This window comes from Chiloscyllium plagiosum, unplaced genomic scaffold (genome assembly GCF_037043375.1).
Source record: "Chiloscyllium plagiosum isolate Xiang-an unplaced genomic scaffold, Cpla_swu_hap1 HiC_scaffold_33, whole genome shotgun sequence".
NCBI classification, from domain to species: domain Eukaryota; kingdom Metazoa; phylum Chordata; class Chondrichthyes; order Orectolobiformes; family Hemiscylliidae; genus Chiloscyllium; species Chiloscyllium plagiosum.
In genome coordinates, this window is record NW_028270171.1 from 14,236,061 (window position 1) to 14,259,018 (window position 22,958).

At 46.0% G+C, this 22,958-nt stretch overlaps 1 protein-coding gene across 1 annotated transcript in view; it reads left to right on the plus strand.

Annotated features, from left to right (window-relative positions):
• The first annotated feature begins 1,097 nt into the window (after window positions 1-1,097).
• Window positions 1,098-22,958, plus strand: part of LOC122541974 (somatostatin receptor type 5-like) — an 81,702-nt gene continuing 59,841 nt past the window's right edge. The window contains exon 1 of the mRNA XM_043679267.2: window positions 1,098-1,187. The gene's annotated coding sequence lies outside the window, so the exon portion shown is untranslated. The remainder of the gene's footprint in view (window positions 1,188-22,958) is intronic.

Consider the following 22,958-nt stretch of genomic DNA (forward strand, 5'->3'; position numbering starts at 1 on the left):
AGCTCCAAATCTAAAGGAAGTTCTTGATTTGATTTACTTATCGTCACGTGTAGTTTGTCACAAAATACAGCGGGAAGTGTTGGATAGTGTTGCCACTCTCCGGCCTCACCTTAAAGCACAGATAGATAAACCAAAACATAGACAAAAGAATAAAGAAATAAAGAGAGAGTGCCCGACTTTACAGTTCCCTTCCTGCTCCATCGTGGTCTGTGGGGCTGGTGCCCGGGCACGAGTCCCCTTTGCCGCCACTGGGGCGAAGGGTGCCCACTCTTCTGCGTCATCTCACCTCCACCAAGGCCCTCGGCATTAAGAGTCCTCCCGACCCTCGCCAATGCAGATGCCCCCGATGCTACCGGGTACCACACCAGCCCACACCCGACTCAGTCACTGTTGGCACCAGCACCGTATCGTCGATGCACTCTCTTCTCTGTTAAGCTCCTTCCTCGACTCAAAATAGGCCAGCCCCATGGGATTAGACTGTGCTGGAACGTGCACTGGGATGTAAGATTTAATGACAGTGATCGGGGGAATGAAGGGGATAGCTGCAGATAAGATGCTGACGGGATGAGGAGGGAAAGCATCTTTTGAGCACAAAGCCAGCACCAGGCTTTGAGGGGCTGAATGGCCATGTCTGTGCTGTAAAACTCCACGTTAAGATGCTTGCCTGCACGATGGAAATAAAAAGGAAGAAAATCTCAAGCATTGAAAACATCCGTTTGATAGGGTAGCCATGGAAATAACAGCAGCAGACAGACAGCGCAACAGGCTACACTGCAGAATAAGTACAAAGAGATGGCATTGTATAAATGATAAATGAATGCTACAGCAAACTTCTAAACCTTGCAGAGTCTGTCAAATAAATCTTGTCAACTCTCCGCCTCCACACACAAGACTGGCTGGTCCTCCTGTTTGTTCTGAAAGTGCTGATTGGTCTCTCGCAGTGTGGCTCCTGATCGGATCTCCGTACTGCCAGTCAAAGCGATTGACACAATTTATAGCAATATTTATGAGAGTGCTAGAGCTGTTGAAGCATTGTTTGCAAAGATTAGCAATTGTATCTCTTCTGTCAGCATGTTTGCTGAAGTCCTGGTGTAGCAGGGAGAGTGCTTTCAGACAGAGGGTACCAGACAGAAAACTGGAAGCAGTTTGTGTATTTTTTTTGAAGTCAAGGCAGAGCTTGAATTAAGGTAAGATGATTGCAAATACCTTTTACAGAGACAATGTGTTTTGAAAGATTTTGCGGGGCAGTTTGTGTTTTAATTTTTCCTTCGGTTTTGTGGCGGGGATGTTAGAGGAGGCAGGGCATTGGAGTTGATAAAGGGCAAAGGTGGTGTCTCTTCAGAGTAAACCTGTATTATACCTGTCCTGGGGAACGTTTGAGATGTTGATACAGGATGTGAAATCTCCTATTTTAATCAGGGCTGACTCTCCATCATCAGACTCCCTCAAAGAAATCTCTCACAAGAAAAACACCTGAGATTGATAGTGTGGCTTCTTTATCATTTAAAAAAAAAAGTAAACATAAAGCAATGAATGTTTAATCATTCTGCCTGTTAAAATATCTCAGCGTTCAAAAGCAGGACACAAGGGGTTGCAATATCTCCCTGACCTCCTTTTTATTTTTCTCATGCTTTAACTGAAAACTTTCTTTCTCTTCCTGCTACCTTCACCTCTATCATAGATTGCCCTTGTTCCTTCTGTACACTGGTGAGACAGTGTGAGAATGGAGGAAGAAATGCAGAAAATGCTTTCTTGTTCAAATGAGCTGGGAAAAAAGATCATCGTCAGTTGTGTCACATTAAACTATATTTGGTCAATGGATCACAAGTTGCCACAGATTGTCAAATGTCGCTTGTCCCTAGGAATGAAACATTAACACTCGTTTATGCTCTGTGTAAGCTTCTTGGCTTTAACATCTTACAGTATAGCAGGAGTCCATTCAGCCGGTCACATCTGTGCTGTCCCTTTCTTAGGAATATTCAGTCAGTCTCTCTCCCCTCCCTCCTTTTCTTCTCCCAATAGTTCTGTGAACCTTTTATCACACATATTGGTCTATTTCCCTTTGAAAAGTTTGCAATAATGAATCTGTCCCTTGTAAGGCAGTGAATTCCAAATCCAGAACATGTCGCTGTATAAGGAAGGTGTTCCCCTCAGCACCTCCTTGTTTTGGTTTAGTTAGTTATGTTACATCTGTAGGCATTCTGTAAATTCCTGGCAGAATGTCAAACACTCAGGTCCTCTTGGCAGCAGACCGGGATCACTGTGAGTCAGGTCAGGAACACTGGGAAGCAAACCAGGATCACTGTGAGTCAGGTCAGGATCACTGTGAGTCAGTCAGGAAAACTGGGAAGCAGACCACGACTACTGGGAAGCAGTCAGGATCACTGTGAGTCAGGTCAGGAACACTGGGAAGCAGACCACGACTACTGGGAAGCAGACCGGGATCACTGTGAGTCAGGTCAGGAACACTGGGAAGCAGACCGGGATCACTGGGAATCAGTCAGGATCACTGTGAGTCAGGTCAGGATCACTGTGAGTCAGGTCAGGAACACTGGGAAGCAGACCACGACTACTGGGAAGCAGACCGGGATCACTGGGAAGCAGACCGGGATCACTGGGAATCAGTCAGGATCACTGTGAGTCAGGTCAGGAACACTGGGAAGCAGACTACGACCACTGGGAATCAGTCAGGATCACTGTGAGTCAGGTCAGGATCACTGTGAGTCAGTCAGGAAAACTGGGAAGCAGACGGGGGTCACTGGGAAGCAGACTGGGATCTCTGGGGAGCAGACCGGGATCAGTGGGAAGCAGTATGGTCAACTGTGAATCAGTTGGGATCACTTTAAACCAGACCAGGGGGAGTGCAAATCAAATTGGGAGAGCTGAAATGAGAGCTAAAGCAAATGTAACTGGGATATCGCAGGGAGGCCATGGGTCAGTTAGCTGGGGTGGTTTATAGTTCTATAGTTCCCTTTCCACAATAGAAAGCTATTTGAATAACTAAAGGAAGATGTTTTGTTTATTGATGGAATAGGGAATAAATTTCAATATATAGTGAAGTGACAACAGAAGGGAGGAGGGAGAGGCTGTTGAGTCTTGATGATGTTAAATAGTCCATTACCATTGTCTAATGGATAGGTGAATGGCAGCTCCTATTCCTGTAGTATCCATCCTGTCCCACATGGGAATTTCAGCAGATTTCCGGATAAAGGAAGTGTCATTGGCTGAAGCACCTCAAACTCTGCCTTTTGGAGTTAGGCATCACTTTGTCGCAGAGGTGAGATGAAGAGATTATGGGCAATTTAGCATGGCCAATCCACCCTAGCCTGCACATCTTTGGACTGTGGGAGGAAACTGGAGTGAACCCACACAGACACGGGGAGAACATGCAAACTCCACACAGACAGTCACCCGGGTCCCTGGCGCTGTGAGGCAGCAGTGCTAACCACTGAGCCACCGCGCTACCCTCAGGTGTACTTGCATCCCATGGATTGCAGTGGTTCAAGAAGATGGCTCCCTACAACCTTCTCAAGGGCAATTCGGGATGTGCCATTGATCTCATTAAAAATATTTTTTAAATGGCATGGCTTGTTTAACCCATTGTTCAAATTTTGGACACGTAGCTTTGAGATGAATCGGGCATTTTTTGGGTTCTAAAGTGGTAGTCTTTGACCCACTGAGAGTGCACCCTGTGGTAATGTGATTGGACAAGTAATCCAGAGGCCCAGGTCATTGATTTAAATTCAATTAACGAAATCTGGAATGTAACACTAGTCCCTGTAATGGTGACATCAACTGTGGTAAAAATCCAATTGGTTCACTAATGTCCTTCAGTGAAGGAAACCTGCCGTCCTTACCTGGTCTGGCCTACATGTGACTCCAGACCCTAAACAGCGAAGTGGACTTTTAATTGCTCTTTGAAATGGCTGAGCATGTCACTCAGTGCTGGGACAATTAGAGGCAGACAGCAAATTCTTGCCACATCCCGTGAAAGAGTTACTTTCACATTTGCGAGCTTGTACATTATGCAGTTGCAGGAGTGGGGATTGGGAAACGAGCCCTGGAATTGTCAGGCTGCACTATACCTCCAGGACACAGTCAGGGATGTGAGGGGCCGCCCAATCAGAAATAAGAATGTCAGGAGACCAGAGAAAGAGGAACAGTGTAAAAAATCTGGGATAGGCTGGTTAGGACTGAGCTGAGGAGAAACGTTCTTCATCCAGGGAGTTGGGAGCCTGTGGAATTCTCTGCCACAGAAAATGGTTGAGGCTAAAACATTTGAAAGTTTTCAGGAATGAGTTGAGATGTGAAGGGTAAGCTTGGTTAGCCAAGGGGAAATGCAGGCTTACAGGGATATGGTGAGGGGGTGGGTCTGAGTGGGCCGAATGGTCTCTTTGATGGGCCGAATGGCCTGTTTCTACACTGTCAGGATTCCATGATTCCATGATAGAGTTCTCAGAGCTAAAGGGATCAAAGAATATGGGGAGAAACAGGAAGAGGGGTCTGATTTGGGTGATCAGCCATGATCATCTTGGATGATGGAGCAGGCTGGAAGGGCCGAATGGCCTACTCCTGTTGGTATTTTCTATATTTCTCAACGGAGAGCTATGGCACTTGGAGTGATATCTGACTTCTTCACTTAGAGGTATCAGTCTCAGTGTTGAGGCACATGATGTTATGTAAGGGAGTGGCTCTGAAAGGGATAATGTTGGAAAGTGAATGAAGTTCCACCCAAGTTGGATTTGGGAGGGGAAAGGCAGAACACTTTGGTGTCTGGTAGGATGAAGATATATGTACCTGGTGTCTTCAGTAACAATCATTCTAACTTACTAATGGAACGTACACCTGATGCTATCATGCAATAAATCACGCTGTGTTAAAGACAAAAGCCTCACCTTGTCAGGACTCTCTCAAGGTTTACCTCTATCACTGCAAACCAAATTGACCCAGTGAAGGGAAGAGCATGATGGCAGCAAGCTACAGGACACCAGCTGGGAACACTCAGCATCACAATGGCATTAGAAGATTCTCCAGTAGAGTGCTGAGGGAATGCTGCACTGTCAGAGATGCTGGCTTTCAAATGAGACGTCAACCAAGCTAAGTTCACATCAGCTCGCTCTGGGAGATGTGAAAGATCCTGTAGCACTATTCTAAACATGAATCTCTCTGGTGTCCTGGCCAAATTATAGAATCCCTACAGTGCAGAAAGAGGCTGTTCGGCCCATCAAGTCTGCACCGACCCTCCCAAGAGCATCCTCCATTCCTGTAACCCTGCATTTACCCTGGCTAGTCTACCTAGCCTGTGTAGTGATTGTAACAAGATGGACCTCATCGAATATGAGTTCCCTGATTGGGGCTGTTAACTTGGTCCAATCAGGGAGCCCTGGCTAACAGATACAAACAGGATTGTTAGGGGTTCTGTTCTCTCTGAAAGCTGGCTCTGAGGGAGCTGGAGCAGTGTCAAGAGTAAATAAAGGGTGACTTGATGATGGGATATCAGCCTCTGTGGAGTTATTTCAGCCTGCACATCACTATGGGCAATTTCCCATGGCCAATCCACTCTCATCTGCACATCTTTGGATTGTAGGAGGAAACCAGAGCACCCAGAGGAAAGCCACGTAGACATAAGTGCATACTCCACACAGGCAGTCACCTGAGGTTGAAATCGAACCCGGGTCCCTGGCACTGTGAGGCTGCAGTGCTAGCACCGATAACCCTCAGTCAACATCACAAAAATAAATTAACTAACCGTTTTCATATTGACAACTGAGGGAGCTTGCTGTGAGCAGATTGGCTATAGATTTCCCGCATTACAACAGTGACTACACGTTTGTAGGTTGTGAGGCAATTTGAGTTTAGATTAGAGTGGTGCTGGAAAAGCACAGCAGGTCAGGCAGCATCCGAGGAGCAGGAAAATCGACGTTTTGGGCAAAAGCCCTTCATCAGGAAATGAGGCTGGTAGCCTCCAGGGTGGAGAGATAAATGGGGGGAGTGGGGCTGGGGAGAAGGTACAATAGGTGAATGGGGGTGGGGATGGAGGTGATAGGTCAGAGAGAGGGTGGGGAAAGATAGCAAAGAGTACAATAGCTGAATGGGGATGGGGATGGGGATGAAGGTGATAGGTCAGAGGGGAGGGTGGAGTGGATGGGTAGGAAGGGAGATTGGCAGGTAGGACAGGTCATGGGGACAGTGCTGAGCTGGAAGGTTGGAACTGAGGTAAGGTGGGGGGAGGGGAAATGAGGAAACTGGTGAAATCCACATTGATGCCCTGGGGTTGAAGTGTTCCGAGGTGGAAAATGACGCGTTCTTCCTCCAGGCGCCAGGTGGTGAGGGAGCGGCGGTGGAGGAGGCCCAGGACCTGCATGTCCTCGGCAGAGTGGGAGGGGGAGTTGAAATGTTGGGCCACAGGGCGGTGGGGTTGATTGGTGCGGGTGTCCCAGAGATGTTCCCTAAAGCGCTCTGCTAGGAGGCGGCCAGTCTCCCAAATGTAGAGGAGACCGCATTGGGAGCAACGGATACAATAAATGACATTGGTGGATGTGCAGGTGAAACTTTGATGAATGTGGAAAGCTCCTTTGGGGCCTTGGATGGAGGTGAGGGAGGAGGTGTGGGCGCAGGTTTTGCAATTCCTGCGGTGGCAGGGGAAGGTGCCAGGACGCGAGGGTGGTTTGTTGGGGGGTGTGGACCTGACCAGGCAATTTGAGGCAGCTGGTGGTTGGGAGAGGTGCTTTATAAATGCAAATTGTTCTCCCAAGGAAGCCTCTCCACCAAATTGGACAGGGCTGTAGTTTCAATGGAAAATGTCAAAATTGGGATTGACAGATTTTTTGATATCAGGAGTGGTTAGTGGATATATAACAGCCTTAGAACAGCAACTCAGCCTAGGGCACTTCACCAGCAGATGGGAGTCTAAACAGGGTCTGCGTGAGGAGATAACAGGAGGGTTGGACATTAGCTGATCGGGTTTTCTGAAACTTGCTTCAGCAGGGTTAGAGAGACGGAGAGGTTTACGGAGAATATTCTAGACCGTGACCAATCCTGGCAGAGTCACCCCTGGTGGAGTGATGGACAGTACATTGTGTTTCACACAGCGGGTGTCGGGGAATGTGTCCGACAATTCAATCATGGAATCAATACTGAGCTGAAACATGTGGCAGGGGAGCCCCACTGCTGTTCCTCACTGCCAGCTCCGACATCCCCTTCCCACCCTTGCCCCTGGAAGGACAAATGGGGGCCTCGGTGCGACATCCCATCAGATGTTCCATTTTCCCACCTTGCTGACAATTATCTGGGTGAATTAATGGTGGAGGATTTAAAATAAAGGCCAATTCACCAGCTGGCACAAGGGGCCCATTTTGCCTGAGATGTCGATCCTCCTGCTCCTCGGATGCTGTCTGACCTGCTGTGTTTTTCCAGCTCCAAACTCTTGGCCCACTGTAACATTGTGTGAACCTGGGTGTGTTAATAAATAATCATTTCCCTTCAGTGATGGACTTGGTAGCATTCATCTGGACAATGCGACGTTTTACTCCAGAAATATGCTTTGTACGTAAGATTTGTATCAGTGCATTACAAACCATTCTCACTGAAAATGACAGCGTTTCCAGCAAAATGCAACACGTCAGAGATATCATGCTCCACTTTTCGTGTAACAATGCAACTGTAATTGTCTTAATACTTACAATGTCCATTCCACATCAGAAATGCAGTCTGAGGGATAAACATTTCAAATGAAATGTATTAGAAGGTGCAGTAGGAGTTTTTATTTCTCTCTATTCATGCTGTTCCGCTGTGGAGTGTCTCCATACACATTAATATGCTTGACGTTCACAGTTCAGTTTCTGGTCAGGTGTACAGTACAGGGGCTTCAGACTGTGAAGAGGGACTGAAAGGGTTAACCTTCCACATGACATCATCCATGCCAGACTTCCTTTGCAAAATTGAGAGTGTGGTGCTGGAAAAGCACAGTAGGTCAGGCAGCATCCGAGGAGCAGGAGAATCGACGTTTCGGGCAAAATCCCTTCATCAGGAATGGCTTATGCCCAAAACATTGATTCTCCTGCTCCTCGGATGCTGCCTGACTTGCTGTGCTTTTCCAGCACCACACTCCCGACTCCAATCTCCGGCATCTGCAGTCCTCACTTTTTTCCACTCTGTGCTCTACGGTCTGTTCCCCGGGATGCACACTGAGACAAACATCGACTGCGCCTGGAGGACCATCAGCCATTGAGAACATGGAGTTGACCCTGACTGAGTGTTACAGACTGGCACATTCCAAGGTCCAGGACTACATGCTGAGGGACGCATTGAAGGCAGGGGCAGCCGCCGCCAAGGCACAGTGGGGAAAGACCACCGTCTGAGGTCTTCCTGCTGAAATATAAGGGGTACATTCAGTTACCAGACCCTCCGGAAGCCTCAATGTATGTAAGTATGATCTTGTACAGGTGAGCGATGCCTTTGACTTGTTTCCTGGATAGGGTCAAACTCCAATGTTTGCTAGTTTCTTTGCTATGTTACTGTACAGAGCTGAACTGCTTTAGTGATGATGCATGTATGTAAAGATATTTTTAATGAATAAAGCATATTTTTGAAATAAAGAAAAATTAGCCCTGCAGCACTTGAAAGGGTTAACAGCCTCAGTGACTCCAGTAACGTACACACTGCAGGCAATGCTTAAGCCTGTGTTTTTTTAACGTGGTTCTGTCCTTTGGAGCCATCTTTCAGATCAGGATAATGTGGATGTGCAGGCTTCAGCTCCGAGTGAATCACAAAGCTGACACTAATTCAGAGCGTGGGCAGTGTCTGGACAAAGAAGCAGGATTGCTGAGAGGAAGCAGCCAAGTACAGTTAAGAATGGGCAGCCGATGGTGACCTTACCAGCAACATTCACATCCCAAACACCAATTAAAAAAATAACATTTATATCATTTTGACACTTAGCACCATCCAAGACAAAACAACCCACTTCGTCAGCACCATCTTTGAGATATACTTCCCACCGCCATCACTGCTCAGTAGCAGCACAGTGTACCATCTCCAACATGCACTGTAGAAACTCACCAAGGCTCCTTTGACCACACTGTCCAAACCCTCGATTCTACTGCCTGGTTTCATTCCCTGAATTCTCTTTCCCTCTGTGTATGTCTCCGAAGTCAGTGTGTGCTAGCTGGAGCAGCTGATGTCCATGTGACTTTGAGGGTATAATGCCACCTGGAAAGACAAATACATGAGAAGGGCACCATCCACAGACTCCCTGCCCATTCTAGCTTCAGCCCATCCTGATTTGGAACCAGATCATCATTCCTTCACCAGGTGAAACTTCTGGAGCTTAACACCTCTATGTACACCACATGGATTGTGGTGGTTCAAGATGGCGCCTCACATCCACACTGTTATGGCGCAATTAGTGACAGGTGATACATCAGTCACACCCACATCCTATGAACAATCGGAGTGTCTTAATGAAAACCAGAAGGAACGTTCCCTCTAATTATTTTTCTCTGCTCCATGAATGTCTAAGATCCGTGTGGGGCAGTGAATTCAGGAAATGGAAGAGAACATGTTGGCACGGCGATCGGTGCGTGAGGAAACTCGGAGTGGCTGTCTGTCCACATTTTTTGAGGGAACGCTAATCAGAAGGCAGTGTGGGTGACCTACTGAAGCAGGAACCTACCACAGACAGAATGGGCCTGAAACCCATCTCTGGTCAAAATCTGTCGGAGACTAGAGAAGGATGTCTTCAGAAAGAAAGCTCAAGGGTGACTCTGGCTCATTGGTTAACACTGCTGCCTCACAGTAGAAGAGACCCGGGTTCGACTCCACCCTTGGGTGCCTATCGATGTACAGTTTACACGTTCTCCCCGTGTCTGTGTGTGGGTTTCTTTCCACAGTCCAAAGATGTGCAGGTTAGATGGATTAGCCATGGGAAATTGTCCAGGGATGTGCAAGTGGATGTGTAGACATACTGATGTGTAGGAAGCTCAGTAATTATGCTTCAGAAAGGGCTGACACTAACTTAGAGGGTGGTACGTGTATGGAATGAGCTGCCAGAGGAAGTGTGGAGGCTGGTACAATTGCAACATTTAAAAGGCATCTGGATGGGTACATGAATAGGAGGGATATGTGCTGGCAAATAGGATTAGTTTAAGTTGGAATATCTGGTCGGCATGGATGAGTTGGACCAAAGGGTCTGTTTAGGTGCTGTACATCTCTATGACTCTATAACTATCAACCATTCAGCCCCTTGCTTTACCGTCCAATAAGATCATGGATGATCATGGCTATCATGATCATGCAAAAAAAAAAGAAAAAAAAAGAAGAAAAGAAAAAAAAAGAAAAAAGAAAAAAAAAATTCATGATCATGCAGGTTAGGTGGATTGGCCATGCTAATACTTGTCTCGTACTGACCAGCGATGTGCAGGCTGGGTGGGTTAGCCATGGGGAAAACTCCATGAGGGATTACAGTGAGGAAGGAGGAGGGGGGGGGGTGGGGGTAGGGCCTGGGTGATAATCTTTTCAGAGGTTCAGTGCAGAGCTTGATCAGTCTCTTTCTGCACTGTAGGAATTCTAAGAAGGGATTCAGTGAATCAAAATCACAATGGGATTTTCCTTCACACAGAGGATACTGAGATTGGGAACGCACTGAATCAGATTCCATTGGAACTTACAAAAGGCAATATGATTAGATGTCTTCATTGGAAGGTACTTCCTGGCTCTGGGAGAACAGCCTGTGAGTAGTTTTGGGTCCCGTGTCTAAGGAAGGACTTGCTGGCGTTGGAGAGAGTCCAGAGGAAGTTTACAAGAATGATGTGGGGCATGAAGGGCTTGTCATACGAGGAGCAGTTGAGGACTCTGGGTCAGTACTTGATGGAGTTTAGAAGGATGAGGGGAAATCTGATTGAAACTTGCAGAATACTGAGAGGATAGAGTGGACCTGGAGAAGACGTGTCCGCTAGTAGGAGAGACTAGGACCTGAGGGCACAGTCTCAGTAAGGGACAACCCTTTAGAACTGAGATGAGGAGGAATTTCTTCCGCCAGAGAGTGGGGAATCTATGGGACTCATTGCTGCAGAAGCCTATGGACGTCAAGTCTTTGAGTGTATTTAAGACAGAGATAGATTCTTGTTGGGCAAGGGGATCAAAGGTTATGGGGAGAAGGCAGGAGACTGGTGTTGAGAAATATTTCTCAGATAGAGAAGACTTGATGGGCCAAATGGCCTAATTCTGCTCCTTATTTGTATGGTTTTATGCCAACACCAGACTGTGAATTGAAATTAGTCTGCTCTTTCAATATTCTAGCACCAATATGAAAGGCTGAATGGCATTTTTCTGTTCCAGATGTGTTATGATCCCATGATTTATAATTGACACTCGTAATATGAGTCTAACCCTTCCTTTGATAAACTTTAACCTCAACTGGAACAAAGCCAATGTCCACATCACGCTCCAAGCAATTTATGATGCTCTAAAAAGAAAGCACACAAACTGTAAACATCCTGCTCCCATTCTCGTAGGAAGCTGTGCCAGATTCGTTAACCTGAGTTAAATTGGGCATCACTGGGGGGCCCGAGTTCTGCCACACTCCCACTGTCAGCCTGGTGAAGGTAAGTGCCTGAAAAGAAGTTGGAGATGCGGAGCTCCTCGAAGACTGTCCAATTCCTGAATTGCATCCATGGATCCCTAGTGTTGGATTACCATTAAGTGAGTGAGCGTGCATACATGTATGTGTATGCGTATGTGTGCATGTGTGAGAGTGTGTGCATGTGCGTGTGTGTATGGGTGTGCGCGTGTGAGAGAGTGCATGTATGTATGTGTGTGACAGAGTGTGTGTAGTGTGAGAGAGTGCATGTGTGTTGTGTGTGTATGGATGTGCATGTGTGAGAGAGTGCATGTATGTATGTGTGTGACAGTGTGTGTATGTGTGAGAGAGTGCATGTGTCTGTGAGTGTATATATGTATACAGGTATGTGTGTGTGTGTGTGTGAGTGTGAGTATGAGACTCTGTGTGTGTTGTTTGTGTGTGTGTGTACATGGGCATGTTTGTATGTTAATATGCGTTTAAGAGTTGATACGTGTGTAAATATTTACGTGCATGCAGGCACCATTGTACACAAGTGTATGTACACAGGCATATTGTGCAGTAAAGCATACACACAGATGCATGTGTGTGTGTATGATCTCATGTTGCAATGGAGTGTAGTTGCCTGTGAGTGGGCTAATGCATGTGTTTGCAGGAGCATGTATGAGGGCTCATGAGTTTGTCTTGGCCATACGTGTGCATATGTTTGGGTGTGCACATGAGTGCATGCATTAGTATGTGCAGATGGTGTGAGCGCAGGTGAGAGTCATGTATGTAAATGCATGTATTCATGTGTTTGTGCATGTTTGTGTGTGTTTAGATTATTGCGTGGGATATAAGTAGCAGTGCCTGTGTATGTGTAATTGTGATTGTGTATTTGATGAGGCATGTATTACTCAGACATATGGGCAGTGGGAAACCCCAGTGGAGGGCTCTCTACGCAGGAGTCCTCCCCCTTTCTCTCGGGGATCTGGGGTGGAGGGTGCTGCACGCAGCGGTCCCCTGCAACCGCAGATTGCGGTGGTTCACGGACTCCCAGCCCAGCTGCTTGTTCTGTGGCGCTGTGGAGTCCGTGGACCACGTGTATATTGGGTGTGGGCATTTGCACTTCCTTTTTGATTTTCTTAAAAACCTCCTCCTCTGCTTTTGGTTGCACTTCAGTCCCACGCTCCTGATCTTCGGGCACCTGGTACGGAGGAGGGAGGGCAGGTCTGAAGACCTCCTCGTGGGTCCGCTCCTGTGCCTGGCCAAACTGGCCATAAACAGGTCCAGGCAGCGGGCCGTGGAGGGGGTCGTTAGGGCCGACTGCCTGCCCCTCTTCTGCGGTTATGTTAGAGCCCGGGTGTCCCTGGAAAAGGAGCATGCGGTGTCGACCAACACCCTGGAGTTGTTCAGGGAGAGGTGGGCGCCGCAGGGAGTGTATTATATCCCCCTCCAACTCTATTTTGATTTAATCCCTGCCCTCCCCTTCACTGTTTGATAACACAGCATTGCCCTTTGATGTGAAGGGCACTACTTGTCACTGGACACCTGGGTGTTTTCTTTCTAAAAAATAACTCAGACATAAGCTCAGCTGTGATCTTTCTCAGTGTCTGACAGACCTGTCTGTCACAGGCAGTGGCTGATCTAGCTCATCTTTACCCTACATTCAATCAGCAGTTACAAGCGTTTGAAGATACGAGGCATTGTGTTAATACCATCAGCGCTTTCAGAAATCTTGTACAGCCTTCACAGCAACATTTCACCACAATTCTCAAATATATTCATTACACATCAATTGGAATTTCAGAAAATTGTAAAATAACAAAGTTAAAACAATGCAACTCCCTGGCATTATTCAGTGTGAGTTGGAAACCATGACTGAGATTTAAACAATTAAGTTGTTAATGGTTAAGAGTAAGCCTTTAGGGAGATATTAGCCTCGGTTAATGGAATTCTTTCAAGAGTCATAGAAGTGTACAGCTAAGAAACAGACCCTTCAGTCCAACTCGTCCATGCCAATCCCAGATATCCTAAATTAATCTAGTCCCACTTGCCAGCATTTGGCCCATATCCTTCAAACCCTTTCCCATCCAGATGCCTTTTAAATGCTATAATTGTACCAGCCTGCACCACTTCCTCTGGCAGCTCATTCCATACACGCACCAGCCTCTGTGTGAAAACGTTGCTCTTTAGGTCACTTTTATATCTTTCCCCTCTCACCTTAAACCTATGCCCTCTAGCTTTGGACTCCCCTACCCTGGGGAAAAGACTTTGGCTCTTTACCCTATCCATAACCCTCATGATTTTGTAAACCTCTATAAGGTCACCCCTCAGCCCCCGACGCTCCAGGGAAAACAGCACCAGCCTGTTCAGCCTCTCCCTACAGCTCAAGCCCTCCAATCCGGGCAACATCCTTATAAATCTTTCTGAACCCTTTCAAATTTCATCACATCCTTCCTGTAGGAGGGAGACTAGAATTGCACGCAGTATGTCAAATGTGGCCTAACCAATGTCCTGTACAGCCACAACACGACCTCCCAACTCAATGCACTGACCAATAAAGGCAAGTGTGCCAAATGCCGCCTTCTTTTCACATTTGAGAGAGTGGGTTAAAGTCCCACCTTGGAGTCCTGTGCTCAGACATCTAGACTGACCCCTTACTCTGGCGATGAGGGACACCTGTCGTGGCAGAGAGCCCCCTGTTGGGAAGATGTTTTTCGCAGAAGAGACCTGGGGCAGCATGTGAAATCATTTCTTGACAACATCACTAATGTGGGGTTGACCAGTTTTACGTTGTAGTGTGTGAGAGCTTGCTGTGTGCATATTGGCTGCTCAGTCTCCAATGTTATGAATGCTCGCCATTGGCTACAAAGCCATTGCAATGCCTAGATGGAGGAGATGTAATACCCTCTCTCAAAGTATGCAATACGAGTCAATAATTCTGAAAAAGGAAACATGCTGCCCAAATGATTCATTCATCAGGATAGAATCGCAAGAATACCAAATTTCAGAGGAAACAACGACTTCTACTGGTCTTTCGGTGGCTCATGGTGGCATCTCGGTTTGGTGTGCCCGTGGATCCTGCCCGGGCGTGTTACTGAGGCACCAGGAGGAGATCGGAGGGGCAGCAGATTCAGCAACAGCGACGGTACCTGATGCAGTGGCTTCGAGAATAGACAGCTGAGATCTCCTGGAGAGCGAGATAAATGGGGGACTCATCAAAGACTGTTGAACTTTTAACTTATTCCTTCATTTTCCTAGTTTATACTGCGAAAGACTTAAACTATTCCTGATTTCTTTATTTTTCTGCTATTCTATGAAGTAATGCTTAACTTTTCAACTCTTGTTTCTCTTACTACTTTGTACCTAAGCTTCTTTTCTACCCAGGTACCATGTGTGGTGACATTATTCACTTTTCACTGTACTTCTGTACTTCTCTACTTGAGTACACACTACAATAAAAATCTAAAGTCTAACAATCTAAATCTACTGCAAGAGAAGAGGGCTTTTATTGGTTGGCAAGGGATTTGCCATTTACTAATTATCCAGCAGTCTCTCCGCATGTCATGTTGCAGCTGTACGGGACATTGGTTAGGCCACTGTTGGAATATTGCATGCAATTCTGCTCTATCTCCTATAGAAAGATTTACAAGGATGTTGCCAGGGTTGGAGGATTTGAGCTATAGGGAGAGGCTGAATAGGCTGGGGCTGTTTTCCCTGGAGCATTGGAGGCTGTGGGGTAACCATATAGAGGTTTATGAAATCATGAGGGGCATGGATAGGACAAATAGACAAAGTCTTCTCCCTGGGGTGGGGGAGTCCAGAACTAGAGGGTAAGATTTAGGGTGAGAGGGGAAAGATATAAAAGAGACCTAAGGGGCAACCTTATCACACAGAGGACTGTGAGTGTCTGGAATGAGCTGCCAGAGGATGTGGTGGAGGCTGGTACAATTGCAACATTTAAGAGGCATTTGGATGGGTAGAAATGAATAGGAAGGGTTTGGAGGGATATGGGCCGGGTGCTGGCAGGTGGGACTAGGTTGGGTTGGGATATCTGGTTGGCATGGACGAGTTGGACCGAAGGGTCTGTTTCCATGCTGTACATCTCTATGACTCTATGTAGTTTAGACTATGGTTCCCTTTGAGACCTGGTATTCTGGATATTGTGTTCTGATGGGTGTAATGTTGACACATTGGTCCTTTGTACATCAATAGTCAAGTTCAAGCAACTATTTTGGTGAATATTTCTTTTATCCATCTAGTTTAATATGTCAGGATTGTTTTAATGGAAATAGTCTACCCATTAAACCTCTGGACAAAAAAAGGATATTAAAGATACATCTTTGTTCATTGAAAGAAGAAGGAAGGAAAAGTCTTGCATTGACATAGAATGTAGGCAAGGCTGAAACGTTCTTGAGAAAATCAGGTAATCTGGAAACAATCGCCTCCCTGTTTGTGGGCTCTGCTGCCATGTCTCCAACATTCCAAAAGCACCTGCACCTTACAGGTACTCAACCGATAAACCACCTCGGAGTCATATGGTGAAAGGCACTACACAAATGCAATTCCTTTCTTTATTTCCGAACGCTGGGGAAGGTCCCACATTTTAGGTGCATCACTCGGTTGTGTGAGCAGCCTAGACACTGCTGTGGAAATTGGCTGTTTCGGGTCAGGGCTGGTTAAAAGGCGGACTGTTCTGAAAATGGCTGCCTTTGATGTTTCTTCACGCGGACGTCTCGGGTTGTAGTAACGCGGTTGAAACTGGAGGTGTGCGGGTGGGTTGCTGTAACTTAACAAGGCCGGCTATATACTTGGCTTCACAAAAGCATTAATTTCTTTTTTGAAAATGTACTTTATTAGTCTCTAAAGCAGTTTGATTCTGTACTGTAGCATATGAAGCAAGCAAACAAACATTGGAGTTCGACTTTACCCAACAAACAAGCTAAAGGCTTCCCTTACTTGCACATTTAAACACATTTGAGGTACCGTGAGGGTCTGATAACTGAACAGACCCCCATTTAACTTCAGTAGAAAGCCCTCAGTCAGTGCCCTTTCTCCACTGCACTTTTGCTTTACAATAACATTCATTTCAGCAGCAAAGGCCACATTTCTTAGAGATTAATGGATCCATCATTGCCCCTTTCAAATGCCATCTGCTTTGTATAAAGGTGAGCAATACAGGGGGAACCGGTACTGAGCAGTCAAAGCAAATATCAAGCTCCAAGCTCTCTAATCTCTCCCATTACTTTGACTGCATCAGTGCGGAAGCAGAGAGGCTAACACCAGCTTTAATAAATGACCATCAACTTCAGCTCAAACAACAAATGTCCCAAAGGCCTTCAAGGTGGCTCAGCTGGTAAATAAGCTGTGGGGTGGCACGGTGGCTCAGCGGTTAGCACTGCTGCCTCACAGCGCCAGGGACCCGGGTTCGATCCCAGCCTTGGGCGACTGTCTGTGTGGTGTTTGCACATTCTCCCCGTGACTGCGTGGGTTTCCTCCGGGTGCTCTGGTTTCCTCCTGCAGTCCAAAGATGTGCAGGTCAGGTGAATTGCCCGTAGTGTTAGGTGCATTAGTTAGGGGGAATGGGTCTAGGTGGGTTACTCTTCAGAGGGTCGGTGTGGACTAGTTGGGCTGAAGGGCCTGTTTCCACACTGTAGGGAATCTAATCTAATTTGTGTCTGCTTCTTTCATGAACTGAGTAAATTCTGTGCCGTCTCACTCGCAGGTTACTTGGCCCAGACCCTCTCTCTCATGATTTTGAACATTTTTTACAAAGTGCCCCCACAGCTTTCCCAATGTTACTTCCCCAATCCATCTCCATCACAACAGGTCAGTTACAGCAGAAAGTTTAAATTAAATTGATGCAAATTTGCATTAGGGAGCAAATTAAAACAGTATCATGGTTGGATTGACTGCCTCCCAAAATGTATTGTTCATTTGTCGGTCACTGTTATTAAAATTCTCATCAGAAATACATCGAGGGCTTGCTGTTTTATAGAGTCATAGAGATGTACAGCACGGGAACAGACTCTTTGGTTCAACTTGTCCATGCCAACCAGATATCCTAAATTAATCTAGTCCCATTTGTCAGCACTCGGCCCATGTCCCTCTAAACCCTTCCTATTCATGCACCCATCCAGATGCCTTTTAAATGCTGTAATTGTACCAGCCTCTACCACTTCCTCTGGCAGCTCATTCCATACACGCACCACCCTCTGTGTGAAAAAGTTGCCTCTTAGGTCCCTTCTAAAGTTTTCTCTCTGACCCTAAACCTATGCCCTCTAGCTCTGGACACCCCCACCCCAGAGAAAAGGCCTTGTCTATTTACCCTATCCATGCCCCTCATGATTTTGTAAACCTCTATAAGGTCATCCCTCAGCCTCCGATGCTCCAGGGAAAACAGCCCCAGCTTATTCAGCCTCCCCCTATAGCTCAAACCCTCCAACCCTGGCAATATCCTTGTAAGTCTTTTCTGAACCCTTTCAGGTTTTAGTGGGGATCTTTGTAGATGCTATGAAAATGACTTTATTTATTGATGTTTATCATATTCCATGAATTAATCCATTCCGCGAGAGCTAGGCTCTCCCGAGTGGCCCCCATGAGCTCTGTATCTCTGACACAAGACATTATTCACCTTAATAAATAAAAAAAATTACTCAATAAAGGGCTCAAGACCCTGACTCTGGGATTAAGAGATCCTGTGGATGATCATGCAAACAATCTGCAGGGTTGGGGGAAAAGGAAGGCGATTGGCTGAACATTTTGAGGGCCAGTACAATCACAGTGGGCTGAATGGCCCCTTTCTACATTGTGATAACTCTGTAATTCTATTAACTGGGGCTGCTCAGGACTTTAAAATAAAATATTTTAGATTAGATTCTCTACAGCATGGAAACAGGCCATTTGGCCCAACCAGTCCACACCGATCCTCCGAAGAGTAACCCACCCAGACCCATTTCCCTCTGACTAATACACCTAATACTACAGGTAATTTAGGATGGCCAAATCACCTGACCTGCACATCTTTGGAGTGTGGGAGGAAACCAAAGCACCCGGAGGAAATCCACACAGACACGGGGGAGAATGTACAAACTCCACACAGACAGTCGCCCGAGGCTGGAATCGAATCCAAGGCCCTGGTGCTGTGCCATCCTGTGATTTGTGAAGCAACTTGTTCCAGAGGTTTTATCACACACCCCGGAGCAGGCTGGACTTCAACTCAGGCTCAGAGGTAGGGACATTACAACAGGGTCTGCCGCAGAAGGGCATCAGGATCAGTAACACATGTGCCAGCCTCTTGCTCTGATTAATTGCGTTGTGTAAGGGCTTTAGGACCCAGGAGTGACCTTGTGATGATGTCACTGAGTTGTTCCTCAGTGGACTTAAATAGTGCGGTGGAGGCAGAGATAGAGGGTTGAATGGAAGGATAGATAGATAGATGGGTTAGATAGATAGATAGATAGATAGATAGATAGATAGATAGATAGATAGATAGATAGATAGATAGATAGATAGATAGATAGATAGATAGATAGATAGATAGATAGATAGATAGATAGATAGATAGATGGGTTAGATAGATAGATAGATAGATGGGTTAGATAGATAGATGGGTTAGATAGATAGATAGATAGATAGATAGATAGATAGATAGATAGATAGATAGATAGATAGAATATGTGTAAGACATTAACCAATGGAAATATGTAGAGTGGAACCTGGTATAGCAGAGATTACAAGGTATAGTTATAGTTTGGATTAACATACAATGAACAGAATTCTAAAGAAACCTAACCTTACCAGGATTCCTCACCCTGCCTTCTCCTTGACCAATCTGTCTTGAACCAAAAACCTTTAGATTGGTCGCAAACCCACATGACAAAGAGGAATGAGCATGTGCGGTTAATTGTGACACCATTCTGATTGGCTGGAGGAATCGCTATGGTGAAGAGCTGTGGAACAAATTCCAGCAGAGAAGGCATGGGATGAGGGGCGGTGCGATAGACAAACAGGAACACGGCCATAAGGAGTTCAGGTGAAGCCTTTAAAGGGAATTCAGGTAAATGCATTCCATCCTTCAGGCCTTCTATCTTGCTTGGATTCAATGGAATAGGGAGAAGGTTACAGTGGATCAGGTGGGCTGTAAACGCTGTACAAGAACAGCAGATTTATTTCCCTGCAGTATGACGATGGTCAATAAGACACAAGAACAGCTCTTCTTCCTCAGGAGATTAAGGAATCTCAGCATGTCCATAAGGTCTCTCATCAACCTTTACAGGTGCAGCATAGGAAGCGTTCTACCTGGATACATCACGGCCTGGTAGAGCAAGTGCTCTCCCTAACCATAGGAAACTACAGAGAGTTGTGAGCACAGCCGTGTCCATCACATAAACCAACCACCCATCCATGGACTCCATGTACACTTCCTGCTGCCACAGGAAGGCAGCCAACATCATCAAAGCCCCCTCCCACACTGGTTCTAATCTCTCCCAACCTCTTCCGTCAGGCAGAAGATACCAAAGCTTCAATGTATCAACAACGGCTTCTTTTCCGCTGTTATTGGACATCTGAATGGACCTCTCAAATTGTAATCAATTGTTGATCTTGATCTTTTGTGCACTGCTTTGCGGCTGTAACTTGTATTCCTCGCTCTGTTCTATCACCCTGTGACCTTTGTATGATATGATCTGCCTGTACTGCACGCAAAACAAAACCTGTCACTGTACCCAGGTATACGCGACAATAATAAATCAAACCAAATCAAATCAAATGTGAGTGAGCCAGATGGGTTTTTGTAATAATCGCTGGCAGTTTCTTCAAAAGTGTTTAGCACAGAGGGAACTGGGTGTTCTTGTTCAGAAGGTTAGCATACAGATGCGGCAAGTAATTAAGAAGGCAAGTAGAATTTTAGCCTTTATTGCTAAAAGTAAGGAAGTCTTGTCACAATTCTACAGTGCATTGGTGAGGCCCCATATGGAGTACTGTGTACAGTTTTGGTCCCTGTATTTAAGAACGGATATGCTGGCATTGAAGGCAGTTTGAAAAAGATTCATTAGGATTATTCCTGGGATGAAGGGATTGATTAATAATCAGGAACAGCTAAACAGGTTTCAGCCTTTATTCATTAGAGTTGGGAAGAATGGGGCATGATCTTGTCGAAACATCCAACATCCTGAGGGAGATTGACAGGGAAGATGCTGAGAAGATATTCCCACGGGTGGGGGACTCTCTAACGAGGGGACACAGTTACAGAATAAGGGGACGCTATCATTTCAAACTGGGATGTGAAGGAATTTCTTCTCCCAAAGGCAAGTGAATGTCTGGAAAACTCTATCCCCTAGAGTTGTGGAGGCTAGATCAATGAAAGTACTTAAAGAAGAGGTGTTGGGTTTTTGAAATATTGGGATGTTGAGGGCTGGAAGAGCTGACAGGAGAGAGGCGACGAGGCCGAGGGTGATCAGACATGATTTTGTTGAGTGCTAGGGGCAGACTAGGAGAAAGTGAGGACTGCAGATGCTGGAGTACCAGAGTTGAAAAATGTGGTGCTGGTAAAACACAGCAGGCCAGGCAGCACCCGAGGAGCAGGAGAATTGACATTTCGGGCATAAGCCCTTCTTCAGGAATGAGGAGCTCATTCCTGAAGAAGGGCTTATGCCCGAAACGTTGATTCTCCTGCTCCTCGGATGTTGCCTGGCCTGCTGTGTTTTTCCAGCACCACATTTTTCAACTCTGGTAGGGGCAAGCTCAAGGGGCTGAATGGTGTACTCCTACCCTTATTTATTATGTGCTCTGCACCTTTATTCAAGTAATGTTTCAATTTGGCACCACATCTGTGGAACAGACGGCCTATGGTTTGGTTCATCTGATCGACCCCTCTCTGCTAGATAACCTTCTGGGTCATTGCTCACAGTCAGCTTGTAGTGTACAGCTCATTCCTGAAGGTGGAGCTATCTCTCTGAAAGTCGAATAAGGATGGGTAAGACGATCAGATGGTGATGGATGTCTTGGTGTACCAGTCATCTGAAGGAGGGATGGACTAGTTGGCATGGGTGAGAGATTTACTTATTGAGGACTGCATTGTACATAATGTCCCAATTGTTCTCTCACATAGAGACAAAAATACTGTGGAACTATTTTGAAGAGGGGCAGGGGAACATTCCTGGTTTCCTGGCTAGATATTTTCTAGTCTACCTGTTCAGAGATGTTATTACACAATTTGGAGTGGCTAGGACTTGAAACTCGGCCTCTTAGTCTCGAGGTAGGGACACTACCATTGGACCACAAGACTCATGAAGCTCTGGCTAGCATCTGACCTCAAACAGATATCACTAGGAACCAATTATCTGCTTGTTTTTTCTCATCATTAATCTCTTTTTCCAACCAACCTGTTCAGAGATGTCAGTACACACCTCTAGAACAGGTGGGGCTTGAACCTGGGCCTCCCAGTCCAGGGATAGGGACACTACCACTGCGCCACAAAATGATCTATCTGTTACCACATCGCCTTTTGTGAGTGCTTTCTTTAAGTGAATTTCCTACATCACTCCAGTAACTACACTTCAAAATGTACTTCAGGCATGAAGTTGTGAGACATAAATTCAGATTCTCACACACGTGATTACTGCTAATGGTTAAAAAAAAAGGTCACAGTGGCTTGGTGGTGGGAAAGTTGTTCAGTTGTACGTGATAATCCTCCCGAATTTATTAAAAGAAGTAAATTCAAGTTCTTCTTTCCTTTATAATCCCCATATTTTCTAAATGAGGAGAAAATTCAGAAGTTTGAACAGTGTGCAAAGAGACTTGGAAGTTCTAGTCCAGGATTCTCTCAAGGTAAACTTGCAGGTTGAGTCAGTAGTTAGTGTCGAGTGTGTGGTACTGGAAATGTACAGCAGGTCAGGCAGCACCCGAGGGAACAGGAGTCGACGTTTTGGGCACAAGTCCTTCATCAGCCCTTCCTGATTTAGGGTTTATTTCTGAAACGTTGATTCTCCTGCTCCTTGGATGCTGCCTGACCTGCTGCGCTTTTCCAGCACCACACTCTCGACCCTGATCTCCAGCATCTGCCATCCTCGCTTTCTCATGAGTCAGTAGTTAGGAAGGCAAATGCAATGATGGCTTTTACTTTGAAAGGTCTTGAATATAAAAGCAGGGATGTACTTCTGGGACTGTATAAGGCTCTGGTCAGACCACATTTGGAGTATTATATGCACTTTTTGGGTCTCATATCTCAGGAAGGATGAACTGGCCCTGGAGCGTGTTTTGAGGAAGTTCATGAGAATGCTCCCAGAAATGAAAAGCTTAACATGTGAGGAATGTTGGAGGACCCTGAGTTTATATTTGGAAGGATGAGGGGGGATCTAACTGAAACTTACAGCATACTGAATGGCTTGGACAGAGT